Source organism: Rhinatrema bivittatum, chromosome 3, assembly GCF_901001135.1.
Source record: "Rhinatrema bivittatum chromosome 3, aRhiBiv1.1, whole genome shotgun sequence".
NCBI classification, from domain to species: domain Eukaryota; kingdom Metazoa; phylum Chordata; class Amphibia; order Gymnophiona; family Rhinatrematidae; genus Rhinatrema; species Rhinatrema bivittatum.
In genome coordinates this window covers 383,416,535-383,438,796 of record NC_042617.1, presented here as the reverse complement: position 1 = coordinate 383,438,796, position 22,262 = coordinate 383,416,535, and the positions used below count along the sequence as shown (strand labels likewise).

Sequence of the window (22,262 nt, the reverse complement as noted above, 5' to 3'; positions counted from 1 at the left end):
GTCTGAATATAGATCCACTTATCTTCATTCCTCCTGCCGTTGAAGCAGAGAGCTATGCTGGATATGCATTGAAAGTGAAGTATCACTGGGCATTTCCTTTTAGTTTGTGGTACTGAAATATACTATATATATATTTATTTAATTAACATCACTTATTTCCTGCGTTCTCCAGTGTTCAGGGCAGGGTAGAAAGTAATATACACATTCTTCAGTAAACAAATAACCTACTTTTATAAGAAAACCATAATTGCAATTAATCATGTTGAAGATTAAACTGTGATTGTAGTAAAGCGAGACGTTAAGATGTTACAGAAAAGGCCGACAAATAGGAATGTTTTTAGTGCCATTTTAAACTCTTTGGTGTCTTTCAAGAAGGGAGAGAGTCCCATACTGCAGGCCCAGTTACAGTTGCAATTCAACCCTCATGTTGAAGGTTAAACTGCAGCTGCAGTAAAGCGAGAGGTTAAGATGTTACAGAAAAGACTGCCTTAAATAGGAATGTTTTTTAGTGCCTTTTTAACCCATTATGTCCCAGTATCCTATTTAGAGGGCAGCCTCTTAAAAAATTTAGGACCCAATGGATTAAACATTTTGATGTCTTTTTTGATATGTAAATAAGAAAGGAGAGAGTTTTGCATTGTAGGTCTGGAGGTTATAGTAAAAAAACAAAAAAAAAGCCAACCTTTATGGAGAATAAAGAGGGTCTTTTATCAAAGTGCTATATGGCATTTTCGCATGCGCCTTAAGACTTTCTTGACATCCTCTTGATGAGTTGGCAGATCTTGGGAAAAGATCAGTATATCATCGAGATATACTACTATGTATATCTATGTCGTTCATCATATTTTGAAAGACTGCAGGTGCGTTACTCAAACCGAAGGGCATGATGAGATATTTGAATTGTCCATCGCAAGTGTTAAAAGCAGTCTTCCATTCATCTCCTTCTCGAATACGCACCAAGTTGTAATCTCCTTTAAGGTCCAGTTTGGAGAATATCTTGGCTCCTTAGAGCCTATCAAACAATTCAGAAATTAAGGGCAGAGGATACCTGTCCTTGATGGTAATCTCATTCAGATCCCTGTAGTCAATGCAGGGGCGTAAGGTGCCATCTTTCTTCCCTACAAAAAAGAAGCCTGCACCAGCAGGGGACTTGGAAGGTCTGATGAATCCTTTCTGAAGGTTCTCTTGAATGTAGGTGGACATGGCCTTAGTCTCAGCTACAGAAAGAGGGTAAACTCTTCCTTTGGGAGGTTCCAAATTGGATTTCAAGTTTATAGCACAGTCAAAAACCCTTTGCGGTGGAAGTATATCTTCTGCTTGTTTTGAGAAAACATCCTAGAAAGAGGCGTATTGAGGAGGTAAGCCAGGTAACGATGGGGTAGTGGGCATGCAGATGAGCGGTAAAACTTCTGCGAGGCACCTACCATGACAGTCAGGCCCCCACCCGGACAATTCCAACGTGGCCCAATTAAATTATGGCATATAATCTTGTAGCCAAGGCAGTCCAAGTACCACCGGGTGCATGGCCTTTTCCAATATGAGAAATGAGATGGATTCAGAGTGTAGAGCTCTGGTGCACAGGCCAATAGCCTGGGTACTTAATGAAACTTTTCCAGGAAGCAGTTCCCCATGGATAGAGGATAACAGCAATGGCTTAATTGCTATAGGTGTGGTAGGAATCCGCAGATGTTTTACCAAGCGTTTCAAGATAAAATTATCTCCAGCTCCGGAGTCGCTGAGAGTGAGAGTCTGAAATTTGAGAGACTGGTAGTGATAGTGGCGGAGTAGGAGAGATGAGACCTAGGAGAAGTCCTCCTGCAGATCCTAGGCCTGTCAGTTTTCCGGACAGTTGGGACAGGTTTGGATGGCATGGCCTGATTGGCCACAGTACATGCATAACCCCATGCATTTACGAAAACGTCTCTCCTTGGAAGTTAAATGGCTTCGGCCTAGTTGCCTAGGCTCTTCCTCTTCTAAGGGAGCTGACGGTATACTTGAGGCAATAGGCACAGGTTTAGGACGGTTAACCCCTGCAGTGGTCTTTTATGGACTGTTAGCTTCCTGAGTTCGGTCTCAAATATGGCGATCAATTCTCCCAGCCAGTTCCATCAGAGACTCAAGGGTATCGGGCAATTCACGAGCCATCAATTCATCCTTTAAGCAAAAGCTGAGGCCCTCCATGAAGATAGCACGTAGACATCCAGTGTCCCAATGTAGTTCGGATGCTAAAGTCTTGAATTCGATCATATAGTCTATGAGCGGCTTATTACCTTGCTGGAGATTAAGCAAAGCAGATCCAGAGACGGTCTGGCGAGCCGGGTCATCAAAGACAGACTTGAAGAGTTTTAGAAATCCTGGTAGGTCATTCAGGATAGGGTCTTCACGTTCCCAAAGTGGTGAAGCCCAAGCCAAGGCTCGTCCTTCTAGAAAAGATAGGATGTAAGTGGTCTTGGATGCTTCTGTGGGAAAGAGGGTAGGCTGTAAAGAGAAATGCATGCTGCATTGATTAATAAACCCTCTACACATTTTAGCTTCGCCCATGAAGTGGGTAGGTGTGGATAAAGGAACAGTGGTCTTAATGGTTACCACTGGAGACAGTGATTCTTTCACTGAAGTTGCTGAAGAATTCAGTTGAGCATGCAACTGATTGAAGGCAGTAGCTAGGCTTTCCAGAGACTTCTGTTGCTCAATGATCTGCTGGGCTAGGCCAGGAATGGCCTGCAAGGCCACGAGCTGAGCCAAATCCATGGGGTTAGCAATCTGTTGGGTTTTGGCATAGTGTGGACTCTTAGTCGCAGTGGTGATGTCTCCTCCCACGGGGAGGGGCCCCGTGGGGAACCACAGCGATAGGCTAGACTCAGAGAACAGACACTGATGATGGAAAGCTTTATTGTACTGCCGTAGATAGATGGTAGAAGCGCAGGAAGAGATAGCACTGAAGTCCAGCAAGGTGCCAATACGTTCAGATAGCCTCAGATGGAGTAGACTCACCCAGATGTACAAGGTTGGTAGTGTTCCGCAGAGCAGGATAAGCCGAACCTGATGGGTGGAAATGGAGAGCTGGATCATAGAGGTACTCACTGAAGAGTAGTGCAGGAATCCTCCTGGTAGTTGGTATAGGTGGGACTGGAGGTCCGTGATGCAGGAAGCTCTGCGCAGGATAGGCCCTCGAGGAGCGAGTACCTAGAGGCACAGGAGATCCTGAAAAGAAGAGAGAGACCCCCGAGGAGCGGTTGTCTAGTTAGTAGTAGAAAACCCCAAAGGATAGTAGGAAACAAGAGGCCCCCGAGGAGCGGGTGCCCAGAGTTTCTTCAGCAGCGAGATACCCCAGATGGTAGCGAGGAGTCTAAGCATGCAGCTTAGAAGCGGTCAGAGTAGCTAAACCAAAGTCCTTGCTAACTCGTTCATTGTGAGCTGAACAGAGGCTAAAATACTCGGAGGTATTGACGTCATGCGGTGGGGACGCCCCCGAGGTTCCCGCCATGACGTCTTGATAAGCATAGGCAGCATGCGTGTGTGCCCTGGAGGCCACAGGAAGGAGCATGGCAGATGGGGATGCCCATGCTGAGTTGGAGATGCCGAGGGTTTCGGCACTTGGCACTGGAGGCAGCCATCTTACCCATGGAGGAGGAGAAAGGCAAAAAAGAGGTGAGGCAGAGCAGTCGCAGCCATCTGCGACCGAAGGACACAACAAGGAGCTTAAACATGGCCCCCCCAGTGGTTGTATGTAGGAAATACATCAATTCTGGCACTTATTGCAAAGTGCGAAAAAATTATCGCAATTTGCACTAAGATAGCGCTTCACATAGGTATTAGCGCAAATTGCAATAAACTGCTTATTACCATAAAACACACACCTTTTCCTATCGCATGCGATATTTAGTGCATTTTGATAAATCCAGGCCAAAGTGAGGCAAAATGAATGGTAGTGGACCAGGATGACTTGAATTGAAAATAAAACTGTATGTTGTCAGTATATAATCTCTATGAGAGACCTAGGAAAGTAAATGGCATAATGGTGAGAAGTATATATTGAAGAGAGAGGCTGCGAAGGCTGATCCTTGGGGTATGCTTGTTGGAACTGGATGCCAGGAGGAAACCGGAGACGTTATTCTAATTTGTTGTGTTTGGTCACTGAGATATGAACTGAACCAGGAATGTACAGATCCAGATATTCCAATTTCTATAAGATGTGCAAGAAGAATGTTTATGATTCAGGGTGTCAAATGCTGCTGTAATATCTAGTAGAATTAACATATAGGAAATAGGGATGTGAATTGTGTGATCGATCATCTTAACGATCGATTTTGGCTGGGGGGGAGGGAAATCTGATCGTCATGGGTTTTTTTGTTAAAAAATCGTCAAATCGTAAATCAGCGGGAAAACCGGCACACCAAAACAAACCTAAAACCCACCCCGACCCTTTAAAACAAATCCCCCATCCTCCCGAACCCCCCCAAAATGCTTTAAATTACCTGGGGTCCAGTTGGGGGGTCCCGGCGCGATCTCTCGCTCTCGGGCCACGGCTGCGTTAATAGAAATGGTGCCGGTGGCCCTTTGCCCTTACCATATGACAGGGCAAAGGTAGCACTGGCGCCATTTTGGTTCCTGTCACCCGACGTCATGAGTGCAGGAGATCGCTCCCGGACCCCCGCTGGACCCTCAGGGACTTTTGGCCAGCTTGGGGGGGCCTCCTGACCCCCACAAGACTTGCCGAAAGTCCAGCGGGGGTCCGGGAGTGACCTTCTGCACTCGGGCCGTATTGCCAATATTCAAAATGGCGCCAGCGCTACCTTTGCCCTCACTATGTCATACGACCGGTGCCATTTCTATTAACGCAGCCATGGCCCGAGAGCGGGAGATCGCGCCGGGACCCCCCCACTGGACCCCAGGTAATTTAAAACATTTTGGGGGGGTTCGGGAGGGTGGGGGATTTGTTTTAAAGGGTCGGGGTGGGTTTTAGGGTTGTTTTGGTATGCCGGTTTTCCCGCCCTCCCCCCTCCCCCGATTTACGATTTTTTGACGATAAATCGGGGGAATTGCTATTGTATCGCGGCTCTAACGATTTTTGACGATTTAAAATATATCTGACGATTGTTTTAAATTGTCAAAAAATGATTCACATCCCTAATAGGAAATTCTACAGTCAAAACCTCAATGAATAAAATTGGTACTGGATAAAAGAAGGGATCTGTTACTATGAAATTTTCTAGAACCAAATTCATGCTAGTCAAGAACTGAATTGTACCTTGGCTATGCTGGTCTGCTGGAAATAGCAAAGAGAAAATGTGTGACTCAAAAGGTAAATAAAACAGTGTTCAATGTGTGAGTCCGCAATTTTATTGGATTAAAGGTAACAAAGGAACCTTTTGAAAATATAATACCCTTATTGAACAAGGAACCCCGACATGGCCGTATTTCGCATCCCAGCTGCGATCTCTTATCATCTTAATTAGTCTCAGGAGGGGGGAGGGGAGAAGACCCCCAAGTCATATTCAAAATATTATAAGTTCAGCAATCAGTTATAGAGGCAAAAAGCTGCCAAGCCAAATCCAAGACGGAGGAGTAAAAGAGACGCTGTAACGATATAACTTACAGAACCAATTCACCAGAAACTAGTCAGAGCAAATGGACAAAGAAACCTGATTTTATTCTAAAGGAAAGAAATCAAATACTTCCAGCCAAGGTGAGGATGAATAGATGCCATTTTGTGTTGGTTAAGTATTCAAAAAAGTGTAATTCCAAAAATATATCGGTAGCGCTTCCAAAATGCGCGTCCAAACCGGTGCGTAGCTAATAGTACTTATCACATGTAAATTCCATATAGATGAGGCTATTAGCGCGCAATTCAAAAATTCCCGCATGGCCAACGTGCACTGGGAGCTGGCGTTAAGGCATGCTGCGGTCAAGGGCTCAACCAAAACAACAAAAATCCTGCTTTCTGTGGTGGTGGTTTATGCTTTTGCTGCTGCATTAAAGGAAGAGAGAATGAGGTCGTTCGTACCAATCCTAATGCTTCATCAGTACCTGTAGGACAATGAGACAATCTACTGTCCAGAAACATTAGTGCAATTTTAGTTCTCTCAACTCCTTGCACAAAACCCTGCTTTTTCTCACTTCAAAGACTTCCTGGCACTTGTTGCCAGCTTCAACTAATTGTGTGCCCTCTAGAGACTTGGGTTAGGATATAATTGAATTGAAATAACTTTTATAGCCTCAACCTAGTTTTTAGAGGGAGCTTGTAATACCACAAAATAATGCCCCATTATCTGATACACTTCAAAGCTTCTCAGGAAGCTTAGATGGGGTCAAGGATATGGAGACAGGCAGAGAGCAGGTTAAACTTGAGATACAAGGATTGCCAAAGCACTATGGGCAAATTATGTATAGATCTTTCATTTGCTTTCCTATAGCCAGCATCTTCAGCTCCTGTTTTTTTAATGAGAATTACAACTTGCCAAGTTTATTCATTATACAATTTTTTTTTAAATTCCCATACATCCATGTGTAATCTGCTGTATGGGATGGTGGGTGTAGCTGGTACAGGATTAGCCGATCACACAGATTTTATTATTGAAATAATGCCTGCTGAGCTATCCAAGAACCTCAGACTCAGGGTGGAGGGGGAGGGGAAGTGTGCATAGCTTTCTACTTATTCAAGCTACATTTTTCATCAAAGAAGATTTTTTTTTTTTTATTAGGATTACACATGTGAAGCTCCATTCTAAGCAGGATCAAAGTTTGCAAATAAATGATCAGAAGGTAACTGCCAAACTGTGGTTATGAAAACATTTGCTTTACTTAGGACGTTATTTCACAGCTGCTTCAACTTATACTAAGTGTAACAGCTGCTGTGTATGTTACCACAACCCACATCAGCTAAGGTCACAGAAGCTTCTGAACCAGCAAGATGATCATATCAATGACTAATTCATTTCCTTCTAATGATCCTATTTCTGGAAACCTTGCTAATCAAAACATTTTTCTTGATCTCCCCCATTGATGACTGCCCTAAGAAATTTAAGATGCTTAGAAAGCATCCTCTGAGATTAATCATTCATCCAATATTCTTACACTGTCAGGGATCATTCATGTTGAGCTTGATGAGTGATACTTGCTGCAGGGTCAAAATGCAACTGTCTCCATGTAATTCCTGAATCCTGCTCACCCTACCAGAGAGGACACAGGCACACAGTCTCCTGTTTATGTCACCAACATGTCATGGTCCTAAAGATATACGTGAACACACTACGAATGAGCTAAGAGTACAGCTGTTGTGATGGACGAAAACCGGAAGTGGATCCTTAGGCCGACTGACCCGAGGGAACAGTCGGGAGGCAGAACTCCCACTGGACAATTGGAGTTTCACCTGGAAACCCGTGACTCCTCCAGAGGAGCTGTGGGAGCCCAGGTTGCTAGGACTTAGGAGTCTTCACCCTGGAAGTCCGAGGTCCCCCCAGGAGGAGCCCGTAGGAACCCGGACCGCTGGGACTTAGGTGAGGACGAAGAAACCCAGGAGTAGAATACGAACCAGAGTCTAGGCAGGCGGCAAGCAAGCAGGGGTCGGAGTCACGGACCGGAGTCGAGGCAGGCTGAAGCAGGAGTCGGAGTCACGGACCGGAGTCAAGGCAGGCTGAAGACAAGCAGGAGTCAGAGTCACGGACCGGAGTCAAGGCAGGCAGAAGACAAGCAGGAGTCGAATCACAAGGCAAGCAGAAGTCCAGGAACCAAGCAGGAGTCAAACAGGCAGGCAGACAGTCAGCGGGGAACAGTAACCGGCAGGAAAGATGGCAACTAGCTCTTCTATGAAGGAACCTCGTTGCAAGGCACTTTGGAAACGAAAGTGCCCCGTTTAAATCTCCCGGTCGGCGTCTGACGTCACGGGGGGGCGTGTCAGCACATCCGGGTGCTGACAGCAGAAAACGCTGGCCCCCGCGCGCGTTCCCTCGCTGAGGGGAGGAGTCTTCGGCGGCGTCTCCCTCGTGGAGACGCCGCTGCCGAGCAGCGTGGAGGGCCCCGAACCCGGCGGTTTGCAGCGCGCACGGAAGAGGTAAGCGCCCGGTCACTAGTCTAGTGACCGGGTTCGTAACAACAGCTGAGCAGATACATCCGTAAGAGAAGCAGAACAACTCCAGATTCCAGCAAATAATCTGTAAATTGAATGAGAAAGACCTTGGGCTTTAAGGAGCTGTGGTCTGCTGCATGTGCTTCTGGGAATAAAGGGCAGACCAGAAAAGTTTCTTCCACCAGTAAAAATGTTCTCTTGGCTTCTTCCCTCTCATATAGTAATTTAGAAGTACAGGGTCTAATGCAAGCTATTTATCAGTGGAAGACATAGAGCAAGCTTTAGAGCAAGGACCAGGTCATGGTTATATGTACAGAGGTCAAAAGTCTCTCATGATTATGATGAAGTATTTGTCTCCTCTTGAGACCCACATCTGTAACAGGTTGGCTGGTTCCTGTAGTGGCATATGTACTTCTCCCCAGTTTCCTCTGCATATTCAGAAGAATGAGCCAGGTCTCTAATTTCTCTTCTCTTTTCCCACCCACAGTGTTTCAGCAGCATCATGGGCTGGGCCTCTTCCTTTCATCAATCAACAGGTCTTCCCCTTGCTCATTCAGTGTCATATCCTGACAATTTGATGGAACTGTAGTTTGGGCCTGTCAAAATCTGCCAACAGCATGTTTTGAACTGATGCCCTGAACCTTTTCACTTTCTCCCTTATTTGATTGAGTTATCTACCATCTAATGTTGGATGCCTTCCAAGTAGCTCATCTCTGTCTCTATGTGTCTGTGTTCTGTCCTGCCTCCTGTAGCCCTGATTGGTCCAGCATTAGCCACCCCTGATTAATCAGCATATTTCAGTCCTTCCTCTGGTGTGCTTCTTGCTGGTGAAGCACAGGAATATTATCTTTTCTTAAGTTCTGTACCAGCCTCTTGTCCACTTTGTTCTTATTTCACCTGTCCTGGATTGTTGCCTGCACTCTGTCTTATTCTGGACTCCCTTGGCTTCTGATCTCAGCCTGACCCTGACCTTGCTGTTGCCTACAGTTTCAGGACCCTGATTGCTAAGATAGTGAGATAACTTGCTTAGCAGTGAACAACTATTTGCAAACTATGGATCTGTCTTCAGTCCCTGTTGACCACCTATACCCTGGCTTTAAACCCAAGTAGGGCCAGAGAACAGAAGACTTGACCAAGGAATCAATCCCAGGTCCTCCATAGGGCAGTATGTAGCCCTAATCCTGAGCCAGTTCTAGGTTGAAAAGGTTTAAATAAGACTTATAGCGCCAATTTAAAAACCTATTACATGCCTTCTGAATCCTCACTCCCGATGAACTAGCACTCGATCACTGAATTTGCTGTCCCTACCCCAGATTCATGGACTTCGAGCCCTGTTGGTGGAACAGAGAGAGAAGCTCTGTGGTCACCTGGGGAATTCTCTCTCTCTTTTAGAACCCTGTTGCTTGCTTCCACCCAGCGCGGCACCGATCTCGCTGAAGTGCTGGATGATGACCTCATTCTACAGTCCCACATGGAGGTAGATGTCGGCATCTTGTCTGGCCAAGGGCCAAGTTATTGTAAACCTCTGCATTTTGCACATCCTGCAGAGGAAGTTGCTGCTGGTGGAGTTTCGTCCCTGGAGTTCCTGGCGGGGAATCTGAGGCTCGGACCATCTTAGAAGGTTAGTGTATGGCTCTTTGGCCCTCATTTGGAATTATTAAACCAGCATTGGTCACTTTGGAGTCCACTTGGGATTTGATTGCAGGTTTGTTCCAAAAATTCAATGATCAGTCCCGATGATTGGAGACTATTTCCCAGAAACTGGATTCTGTTGCTAACAATTATCAGCAAATTCTTCTGGAACACTCAACCTTGTAGAAATGTGCATAGCTGTAAGAGACCAGCACAGCTGTAAGCATCCAAAGAATGACTAATCCTTGCTAATCCTTGTGTGGTAGGGCCTGGCCAGTTCTGTTTCACTGGACAGAAAGACATTGGTGGACAAAACATACAGGCATGAAAAAGAATAGCAACATATGGAATTCTGAGGAGGCCTGGAGGACATGTGCTTTGAGTTAGCAGCCAGAGTGCCACAGTATGCAGTGCGGGGGGCAGGATTTGAATTCTGTACCCAGAGGAAAGGGGGATATAAAAAAAACCTGGTTTTTTCCAGAAACAGCTAAAGAGAAAACTGTAGGAAAGGATATGGTCAGCAATAAAGAATCAGTATGAACAGATTCAGGATGGACATTGGGGAATGTAACAAAGACTGACTAGCGACTATGTGCTACATGGCACATACTCACACAGGATAAAAGGAACCTATTGTGTAAGATGAACCTTGGAGATAAGTACTCAGAGATATCTTGCAACTGGTAGGAGCCATAGCATTTTCTCCCCAGGAAGTAAGCGCTGGCAATAATCATTAACTATTAAACACTAACAGCCGAATTTTAAAACGGCCACACACATAAAAAATGGTGGTTACGTGTGTGGCCAGGCCTTGTGTGCGCTGTACACATTTTTAAATGGGCCTGACACATGCGTAACCCCGTTTACACGCAGAAGTGCCAGGCCCAGAGAAAGGGGAGGTCCAGGGGGGTGGGGGTTGGAGGTGGCCGTTACAGCGGCCATTTGTCGCTGTGCTAGGAAAGTGTGGGACGGCAGCCTGCCAGCGCACGCAGGTTGCTACTGCTCCTGAAGAGGAGCAAGAAGTAAAATAAAAAATTTGAGGTTAGATAGGATAGGGATAGGGGGCAGGAAGGAGAGAGGAAAAGGGAGGAAGGTCAGTTAGGTGGGTTGAAAAGTTCCCTCCCAGTCCACTCCTTAATTGGAGCAAACTGGGAGGGAACTGGGAGAGGCCCGATCTCGTTGCCCATGGAGGTTGCATAATTTCTCCCCCCCCCCCCCCTGCATGTGCCACCCGTACAAACGTGCATGGATTATAAAATCCAGCGTGCATGTGTGTGTGGCCCTTGGATTTTATAACATATGCATGCCAGTGTGCGCATGTTGTAAAATCAGTGCATCCATGTGTGCGTGCCGGGAAGCGTGCACACATGTATGCACACGCACACATTATAAAATCTACCCCTAAGTGAGATTGATTTTATATGCACTAAGATATTTGCTGGCTATTGGATACATTTTACTAAATTGTACAAATTAGCTTTATGTGTATCTCTTCTTGTCCATCAAGTTCAGGTAATTAAGAGAAAATTCTAATTAGAGTAAAACTTGGGGACAAGCACCTGGAAGGTTTGGCCCATATTAACCTTCTGATTCCTCACCCCTAGCAGGGAGGGCAGACAAAAATGGGCCAAACAACCTCCATTCAAGTTTTAGGGAATGATATTAAAGGTTTACAGGCCGCTAATGCCTCTATTATCCGTGAGCATTTGTCTTCTCTAAGAAGGTCAGAATCCATGAAAAAACATTTAAGGCATTTAAATTTGAGATTCATAAATTTTCCTAAAGATCTTGGTGAATTGCCTTATGATACGCTCAAGAGATATTTTCTTGAAATTTTGAAAATTCCACCTGATAAGATTCCTGCCTTTAATAAATATTTGTTTTATCCTTATAAGCAGGGTTCTGATCAGTCAGGATCTTCTCAAAATGCAGTGGATCTTTCTAATCTATCTGCGTATTTGGAAAATTCAGCTGTGGAATTAACTGAGAGGTCTACAGTGTTGGTTTTCTTCTTTTCTGAGCAGGATCTAAGCCTGGTGATGAAGTCTTATTTAAAAAATGTAAATGTTTCCTTTCATGGTGGTTTAGTCAGGATATTTCCTGACTTAGCCAGAGCTACACAAGAATGGCATAAAGCTTTTCTGGATATGCGCCTTGAAGCTCAGCCTCTAGGCACTAGGTTTTGCTATGCTATCCATGCACATGTATAATTAAATTGAATGCTAATACATTTATTTTGTTAATGCAGAGCAATTGCGGGACTTCTTAAATAGCAGCGTTACTAATTGTGCACCTAACTCAGAGGCTTCTTAAGGTTTATCTGATGTATTTTGAAAGGGCTACTTTTCACCCCGTCTATGTCTACTGTGCATTTTTATGCTGTGAAGTTTTTTATTGGATTATAACACCACATCGGTGTCGAGAAGGCCCATTCTCTAGTGGCTGAATGATAACATATAACATACTATTATAGAAATTATAATTATAACATACTATTGTAGAAATTTTCAAAAGCTCATTTACCCACATTAAGTGCACTTAGGGCCTGATTTTAAAAAGCATTTAGATACATAAAACTGGGTTTACTCAAGTAAATGAACTTTATTCCAGTAAGTGGGCTGTTGAGAATTGCTACATTATATGGCATTGAATTGACCATAGGATTTACTCGCATAAATGCATTTTATGTGAGTAAACGGTTTTTGAAAACTTCTATGATAGAAAGATACATTTATGCACGTAACTCCATAGAAAATTCATCTGTTAATGTGCCTATGGGTAATTCAATGGCATACACTGTAGCAATTTTCAAAAGCCCACTTACACGGGTAAAGTGCATTTAAATCCAGTTTTAAGCATGTAAATATTTTAGAAAATGAGGCCTATAATTTGTGTGGACCGAAAAAGTAAAGCGATAGTCGGTCTAAGGTAGTCACAGATGTGAAAAAAAACAGGAAAGAAGACCGAAGCCTTGGAAAGGAGATTTATTCAATAGTACAGTACCTGCTATAATCTGTGTGTCTTGTTTTCCTTCCCAACCTAAACATCCCCTTCCTCCCCCCGGGAATGCCTCTTCTAAATGTGGTTAAAAGTCACATTCCTGGAGATGGCAATTTTCAGACTGGCAAATTATACTTGTAAATTGCTATTTATCAGGTGAATTTTCAAAGGAGTTATGCATGTAAATGTAACATACAATAGAAGAAATTTTCAAAAGCCATATACCCATGTTAAGTGCACTTAACATGGATAAAACCTTTTGATAATTTAATGGCATATAGTGTAGCAATTTTCAAAAGCCCACTTACACAGGTAAAATTAGTTTATAAAAGTAAAACCCAGTTTTAAACATGTAAATGCTTTTGAAAATCAGGCCCTCTGTGCATGAGTGGATTGAAAATTGTTCTCCCAAATGATTAATTGAAATATATTTTTAAATTACTGGAAATATTTTCTCTAAAAAGAACCCCACATGGTTCCGGTAACGTTTTATTAAAAGTGTTAATACTAGATATTAAGAGAGTTCCAATAATTTAGTAAAAATTCTAGCAGTGCAATTTATACAAAGTATGTGTAGAGAACACTATGGGTTCCTACTAAGAGGAATGTCCCATTATCATAGGGGGAATAGGAGTGGTATTATTGTGGGTTTTAGCTCCCCCATGTAGGAGACAGAAATATGAAAAAAAGAACAGACTGGACAAGAAACTGGTACAGAACTTAAGAAGAGATAACATTCCTGTAGTTAACCAGCAAGAAGCACACCAGAGAAAGGACTGAAATAAGCTGATTAATTAGGGCTGGCTCCTGCTGGACCAATCAGGGATACAAGAGGCAGGACAGAAACCAGACACATAGAAATAGAGATGAGCTTCAGAGTATAAACCCAGTGTCACCATTTTAGGGTGTGGACTTTTTAGTTATCCTTTGTAAGGGCAGCATGTCACCATGCTTGTTCCTGTTTTGTTTAGTTTTCTTAGGAAAGGACCTTTGGGCCTCTAAGGATGAGGTCTGGGTATGAAAAAGTAGACATTAATATGTCTATTTGGGAACCTTTGTTTTCCAGAGAGGACATTTTTTCTACTCTTCCTTTCTCTAGTTTTGTTTTCCCTTTTACCTAGGGTTTATTTTTACTACCTGCTAGAGTGCCCTAGGGCCCAGGGCCTCAATGTGATTTAGGGAAGAAGAGTGGTGTCTCTCAACCAGAGAGCACGGGTAGATTATCATAAGTTCTGGTAGAGGAATGGATTTGGGTTCATTCCTGGGAAGAGAGAAGAGTGTGAAGAAGATCTATAGGACTCATGTGATGTTAACCACAGTTACATCATCAAATGATGAAAACAGGAGTATGGAGGCACCCTCACGGTACCAATAAAGATGAAAAATGGGACTTTACTGAAGAAAAATAGGATAAATCATAAGCATTGTCAAGTTAAGTGTAAAACACTGATAAGACAGGCAAAAAGAAAATTTGAAATGAAGTTGGCCAGAGAGGCAAAAACTCATAATAAAAACATTTTAAAATATATCCGAAGCAAGAAACCTGTGAGGGAGTCAGTTGGACCATTAGATGACTGAGGGGTTAAAGGGGCTCTTAGGGAAGATAAGGCCTTGCAGAAAGACTAAATGAATTCTTTGCTTCCGTGTTTACTAATGAGGATGTTGGGGAGATACCAGTTCCGGAGATGGTTTTCAAGGGAGATGAGTCAGATGAACTAAACCAAATCACTGTGGACCGGGAAGATGTAGTAGGCCAGATTAACAAACTAAAGAGTAGCAAATCACCTGGACCGGATGGTATGCATCCTAGGGTACTAAAGGAACTAAAAAATGAAATTTCTGATCTATTAGTTAAAATTTGTAACCTATCTGTTGCGTTCGTGCCTATTTCCGCCCTCGCTCCACCCTCTCTACCTTTGTGGTGACTCCCTTCAGCTCAGACGGACAGTTGCAGCCACGGCTTCTCCCCGCTTCTTGGCCCAGGTATCAGTATCAGAGGGACTTAAGTCCTCCCGGGCCCATCTACTCACTACTGCCACCTCTGGTGGTTCTACTTCCAGTCTAATAAAAGAACTATCTGTGTTTGTCTCAATACTCCAGCCTAGTCGGTGGTCCCTCTCAGGATCTCCACTTGAGGGCGCTGTCATCTGCCACCGGCCCAGGGATTCACTATTTCTACTAAGTGTTACTATTCTTTCTGTGGAAGCCAATCCATATCAGATAGCTATCTCCTTGTGGGGATCATATAGGTTGCTGGTTCATCATTCTACAGGAACGAAGCATAACAGTTGCTACTCCTTCACTCTGAGGGGAGCAGAACACTAACAGATTGCTGAACTTCTCCTTCTGCAGGAGCCAAGCCTATCAGAATGCTAACTCCAAAGCAAGGTCCATAACAGATAGCTAACTCCACCTTCCTGGCGGGGTGGTCTTATACAGATTGCTACTCCGCAGCCTATTTCATAACAGACTGCTAACTTCTCCTTCTTCAGGAGCAGAAGCATAACACATTGGTAATTTCCATCTGCTGGCTTCTCCCATCACCATAGCAGATTCTAACAGATTGCAAATTCCTCCCTCTTGGGAGGCTGTCTCTAACAGATTGCTAGCTCCTCCCTCTCGGGGAAGCTAGTCACTAGCGGATTGCTGGCTCCTCCCTCTCGGGGGAGCTGATCTCTAACACTATCATTAAAATCATCCATTGTACCTGAAGATTGGAGGGTAGCCAATGTAACCCCAATATTTAAAAAGGGCTCCAGAAGTGATCCGGGAAACTATAAACCAGTGAGCCTGACTTCAGTGCCAGGAAAAATAGTGGAAACTATTCTAAAGATCAAAATCGTAGAGCATATAGAAAGACATGGTTTAATGGAACACAGTCAACATGGATTTACCCAAGGGAAGTCTTGCCTAACAAATCTGCTTCATTTTTTTGAAGGTGTTAATAAACATGTGGATAAAGGTGAACTAGTATATGTAGTGTATTTGTATTTTCAGAAGGCGTTTGAGAAAGTCCCTCATGAGAGGCTTCTAAGAAAACTATAAAGAGATGGGACAGGAGGCGATGTCCTTATGCGCATAACCCTTTTAAAATCCGGCCCATTGTGTATATGGGTCCCAGATGTTTAATCTGCTTCAATTGGACTACAGCACTTGGTTCCTTTCGACGCCCCGCAAGAAAGAAAAGGCCACTTTTGAGTGTAAAAGACTGCTTTATCCTTATAAGTTACTTTAAAATTCTCCCATTATGGTATAGCAGAATGAGACATTTTCCCTTCCTCTGCTGGCAGATTCTGATGCACCTGTGTGTGGGGGCTCAGTGGGAAGTGGCATGATAGAATGTGTATAAGTAGGGTGGAAGGGGAGATGTGAATGTGGATGTGGGTGGGAATTGGGTGTGTCTGTGGGAAACGTGTGTCGTCATCAAATTTTCTTTACTTTTGCCGGCTTCAGATAGTCTTCAGGTATTGGGGCCTGGGTGCCCTACCACCTCCACAACTAAGTTTATCAGCCACCTCGGCTTCCTGCCACCCCTGAAGCTCAGTTCAGCCATCTCCTGGACGTCCTCACCTCCTTCTCTGCAGCTTACACAGCTCTCCATACATTGGTCATAGTTGGTGAGGAACGCCTGGTAACATGCCTACCTGGTGCGAAGGTGGCGGACCTCACGCGTCACCTAGATAGGATTTTAGACAGTGCTGGGGAGGAGCCAGCTGTCATGGTACATGTGGGCCCCAATGACATAGGAAAATGTGGTGGGAGGTTCTGGAAGCCAAATTTATGCTCTTAAGTAGAAAGCTTAAATCCAGAACCTCCAGGGTGTCATTCTCTGAAATGGTCCGTTTCACGCGCAGGTCCCCAGGAGCAGGCAGAGCTCCAGAGTCTCAATGCGTGGATGAGACGATGGTGCAAGGAAGAGGGATTCAGTTTTGTAAGGAACTGGGGAATCTTTTGGGGAAGGGGAATCTCTTCCGAAGGGATGGGCTCCACCTTAAAAAGGGTGGAACCAGACTGCTGGCGCTAACCTTTAAAAAGGAGATAGAGCAGCTTTTAAACTAGAACAAAGGGGAAAGGCGACAGTCGCTCACAGCGCATGGTTCGGAGGAAGGTATCTTCAAAGGATAGTAATGATGCATTAGAATTAGGGCATCCAGACAGTGAGGTTCCAATAATAAGAAAAGTAGTCCAAGTACCTGTAACTAAAAACTCACCTGAACTAAAAAATTCTAACTTATCCCTATGAATTAAAAAGCAGAATGAAAATACATACAAAAAACACCCTTTCAAATGTTTGTATGCTAATGCCAGAAGTTTAAGAAGTAAGATGGGAGAATTAGAATGTTTCTCAGTGAATGATGACATAGACTTAATTGGCATCTCAAAGACATGGTAGAAGGAGGATAACCAATGGGACAGTGCTATACTGGGGTACAGATTATATCGCAATGACAGAGAGGAGCACCTGGGAGGCAGTGTGGCGCTTTATGTCCGAGATGGCATAGAGTCCAACAGGATAAACATCCTGCATGAGACTAAATGCACAATCAAATCTTTATGGGTAGAAATCCCTTGTGTGTTGGGGAAGCCTATAGTGATAAGAGTACACTACCGTCCACTTGGTCAAGATGATGAGACAGACAGTGAAATGCTAAGAGAAATTAGGGAAGCTAACCAAATTGGTAGTGCAGTAATAATGGGAGACTTCAATTACCCCAATATTGACTGGGTAAATGTATCATTGGGACATGCTAGAGAGATAAAGTTCTTAGATGGAATAAATGACAGCTTTATGAAGCAATTGGTTCAGGAACCAACAAGAGAGGGAGCAATTTTAGATCTAATTCTCAGTGGAGCACAGGATTTGGTGAGAGAGGGAACGCTTGGCAATAGTGATCATAATATGATCAAATTTGATTTAATGACTGGAAGAGGAACAGTGTGCAAATCCACGGCTCTCGTGCTAAACTTTCAAAAGGGAAACTTTGATAAAATGAGAAAAATTGTTAGAAAAAAACTGAAAGGAGCAGCTACAAAGGTAAAAAGTGTGCAAGAGGCGGGGTCATTGTTAAAAAAAAATACCATCCTGGAAGCACAATCCAGATGTATTCCACACATTAAGAAAGGTGGAAAGAAGGCAAAACGATCACCAGCATGGTAAAAGGGGAAGTGAAAGAAGCTATTTTAGCCAAAAGCTCTTCATTCAAAAATTGGAAGAAGGATACAACAGAAGAAAATAGGATAATGCATAAGTTGGCAAGTTAAATGTAAGACATTGATAAAACAGGCTAAGAGAGAATTTGAAAAGAAGTTGGCCATAGAGGCAAAAAATCACAATAAAAACTTTTTAAAATATATCCGAAGCAGAAAGCCTGTGAGGGAGTCAATTGGACCGTTAGATGATTGAGGGGTTAAAGGGGCAATTAGAGAAGATAAGGCCATCGCGGAAAGATTAAATGATTTTTTTGCTTTGGTGATACTGAAGAGGATATTGGGGAGATACCCGTATTATAGAAGGTTTTCATGGGTAATGATTCAGATGGACTGAACCAAATCACGGTGAACCTAGAAGATGTGGTAGGCCTGATTGACAAACTGAAGAGTAGTAAATCACCTGGACCAGATGGTATACACCCCAGGGTTCTGAAGGAACTAAAAAAAATGAAATTTCAGACATATTAGTAAAAATTTGTAACCTATCATTAAAATCATCCATTGTACCGGAAGACTGGAGGGTGGCTAATGTTACCCCAATATTTAAGAAGGGCTCCAGGGCGATCCGGGAAACTACAGACCAATTAGCCTGACTTCAGTGCCAGAAAAAATAGTGGAAAGTGTTCTAAATATCAAAATCACAGAACATATAGAAAGACATGGTTTAATGGAACAAAGTCAGCATGGCTTTACCCAAGGCAAGTCTTGCCTCACAAATCTGCTTCACTTTTTTGAAGGAGTTAATAAACATGTGGATAAAGGTGAACTGGTAGATGTGGTATATATGGATTTTCAGAAGGCGTTTGACAAAGTTCCTCATGAGAGGCTTCTAGGAAAAGTAAAGAGTCATGGGATAGGTGGTGATGTCCTTTCGTGGATTACAAACTGGCTAAAAGATAGGAAACAGAGTAGGATTAAATGGACAATTTTCTCAGTGGAAGGGAGTGGACAGTGGAGTGCCTCAGGGATCTGTATTGGGACCCATACTTTTCAATATATTCATAAATGATCTGGAATGAAATACGACGAGTGAGGTAATCAAATTTGCAGATCATACAAAACTGTTCAGAATAGTTAAATCACAAGCAGATTGTGATAAATTGCAGGAAGACCTTCTGAGACTGGAAAATTGGGAATCCAAATGGCAGATGAAATTTAATGTGGATAAGTGCAAGGTGATGCACATAGGGAAAAATAACTCATGCTATAGTTACAGAATGTTGGGTTCCATATTAGGAGCTACCATCCAAGAAAAAGATCTGGGCATCATAGTGGATTACACATTGAAATCGTCAGTTCAGTGTGCTGCGGCAGTCAAGAAAGCAAACAGAATGTTAGGAATTAATAGAAAGGGAATGGTGAATAAAACGGAAAATGTCATAATGCCTCTATATCGCTCCATGGTGAGACCGCACCTTGAATGCTGTGCACAATTATGGTCGCCACATCTCAAAAAAGATATAGTTGCGATGGAGAAGGTACAGAGAAGGGCTTCCAAAATGATAAAGGGAATGGAACAGCTCCCCTATGAGGAAAGACTAAAGAGGTTGAGACATTTCAGCTTGCAGAAGAGACGGCTGAGGGGGGGGGGGTATGATAGAGGTGTTTAAAATCATGAGAGGTCTGGAACGGGTTAATGTAAAACAGTTATTTACTCTTTCGGATAATAGAAAGGGGGCACTCCATGAAGTTAGCATGTGGCACATTTAAAACTAATCGGAGAAAGTTCTTTTTCACTCAACGCACAATTAAACTCTGGAATTTGTTGCCAGAGGATGTAGTTAGTGCAGTTAGTGTAGCTATGTTTAAAAAAAGGTTTGGATAAGCTCTTGGAGGAGAAGTCCATTACCTGCTATTAAGTTGACTTAGAAAATAGCCACTGCTATTACTAGCAACAGTAGCATGGAATAGACTTTGTGTTTGGGTACTTGCCAGGTTGTTATGACCTTGACTGGCCACTTTTGGAAACAGGATGCTGGGCTTGATGGACCCTTGGTCTTACCAAGTATGGCATGTTCTTATGTTCTTATTTCTCAAACTAAACTTCTTTGTGTATGGATGAACGGATACAACTCTTGACAAAACATGCTTAAAAAGTATAATGTACTGCTAGAATCACACTTACTTAAATGAAACTTTCTTAAGCATCACAATTTCTGATTCTAACAGGCATAGACCTCTGAATGTATATCTGATCTAGAAACAAAGAATTATATGCAAAAACAAATTTAAAGAATATTTTTTCACAGAAGTTAATTGTATAGTCACTTTTTCTCTCTGGGGAGCAACAGTTTAATTACTGTACACTGAATGCCACTGAACTTCAAAATAATCAGACCTAATATCAGCAAGAAACCATAATGTACAACTTGGCAAGGCAGAGATGCAGCAATTATGCGAAAAGCTGTCCATTTTCATCCCCAGAGAGGGCTGTTTAAACGATAACAAGAATTAATGTTTCTCAATAGCTCAGAGACTGAGTACAAACAATTCTATTCAAATGAAGTGGTTAACGGGCCAGGATAAATAATGTCCAATAAGCCTAAAGAGGACAACATTATGGAAGAGATTGTCCAGGAACCGAAAGATCTGTTGCTCCCCACGGAAAGTTTAAAACCAGATCAGATGAACACTGGGAGACATCTGTCTGTTATTTCCTGCCCACACGGCTTTGTTCTGCTTTAGTGCCAGAGCGCTTTATGGATGATGTCACTTTTCTCTGAAGGGAACAGATCATCAGGACCTTTTACCATCATAATTAATTATCTTTATTCTGGTTTTGGGCCAGAAAACTCTCATGCTATAGTCCCCAGAAATACTAGTTCCATCGGCTTTAATATATTCACAGTTCTGAAGAGTGATTTAATTTCTCTCTCATCCATGCAGTCAATGGAGATGTGCTCTGTAGGGTCTTATAATGGGGAGGTTACTGCCATGTACCAATTTACAACCGCAGGATTAGGAGAGGTCGTTGAAGTGAGGAAACAAACTAGAGAAGTCATTTTTGCTTATGTATACAAATTCAGCAATGCATGACATTCATTGAACTGGCTGCTTTGGTGTCTGATATGATAGATACACTGTTAAGTTTTATATAAATGTAATAATGCAGCAAACCCGACCCCCTTAAAATATATTCTATATTTGTCCAGGAACAATTTTTATATTAAAAGGTGAAAAGTGCCAAATAGTTAGTAAAGAAGGAATTGTTCATAAAATCACCTCATTGGTGTGCTAATTACTTAAATGTTGGAAAGTACTCTTGGCTCCTGTTCTAACGTCAGCCTACACTTCCTTATTACAATAAATATTTAGGATTGCCATGTCTTTCCAGTGAAACAGCCAACTCATAGGTTTAACTTTTCTGCTTAAATGAGGTGCAAGACAAAGTAGAATGACCTTTCTTTTTAAGAACAGAACCAGGCACCACACAGGCACACACAATATAACTATTAACTGGGCAGCCCAGACACTCGTGGTTCTATCCTGCCCCTGTCCATCCAGGCCAGACACCCAGTGTTGCACGCACACAAGGAAAACATGAGACATAACTGGAATGCTGTTTATTAGCGTTTCCTAATAGGGGAGTCTAATTTAGGCACTGAGTCCTGCAACCACTACCTAATCTCAACCGCAGGGCAGGTGTCAATATCTCCATTTCATTCCATCCAAGTGGAAATGGGAGGGGGTGGTCTCATTGCCCCCGCCAGCTCCCGACCGGCGGTGGAGCGCTATCATCGGAGGGGTCCAGGCAGGCCACCACACAGCAGAACTGCCGGAGTCCCTCGCAAACATGCCTGGCCGTCGATTCGTCAAGACCCCATCCCAGGCTTGACCTTCGTCAACCATGGCCAGGTGCCGAGTGGTAGCCCCAAATCCACTCTCCTCCTTACCGGCACCTCCCTGCTTTGTTTTACAGCCTCTAGCGTTACAATAGTCTTTCCAAGACTCGATCGCCGCTGACACAACAGAATAACAATGAACAGCAATAATTTGCTACCTAACAATTCGTACTGGCTAATAAACGATGGATTGAGTGGGGAATCGTGCCGCGCTGGGGGCAGGGATGGAAAAAGACTGAACAAAGGGGAGCTGGCGGGTTTTAAGTCTCCTGCCTGTCTCTCCCCCTTGCTGACGACACGGCATCGCTCCCCCCAGCCAATTCTGTGGCGTATTCTGATGATGTCATCACACCCAATGCCAGACCAACCAGGGAGAGCGACGTCAGCAGCAGCACCTCCGGCACGACGGAGGAGCACACTCGTTGTGCCAGCCAGATGCTGCTGGCACCATTGCAGCCAGCAAATGTGGAAGGGGGAGAGCCGGACTCCCCCTCCCTCCGCGCACCTCAGGT

General features: G+C 43.5%; 1 protein-coding gene across 5 annotated transcripts in view; it reads right to left on the bottom strand.

Moving 5' to 3' along the window:
- Window positions 1-22,262, bottom strand: part of FILIP1 (filamin A interacting protein 1) — a 324,967-nt gene that overhangs the window by 136,627 nt on the left and 166,078 nt on the right. The gene's annotated exons all lie outside the window — the stretch shown is intronic.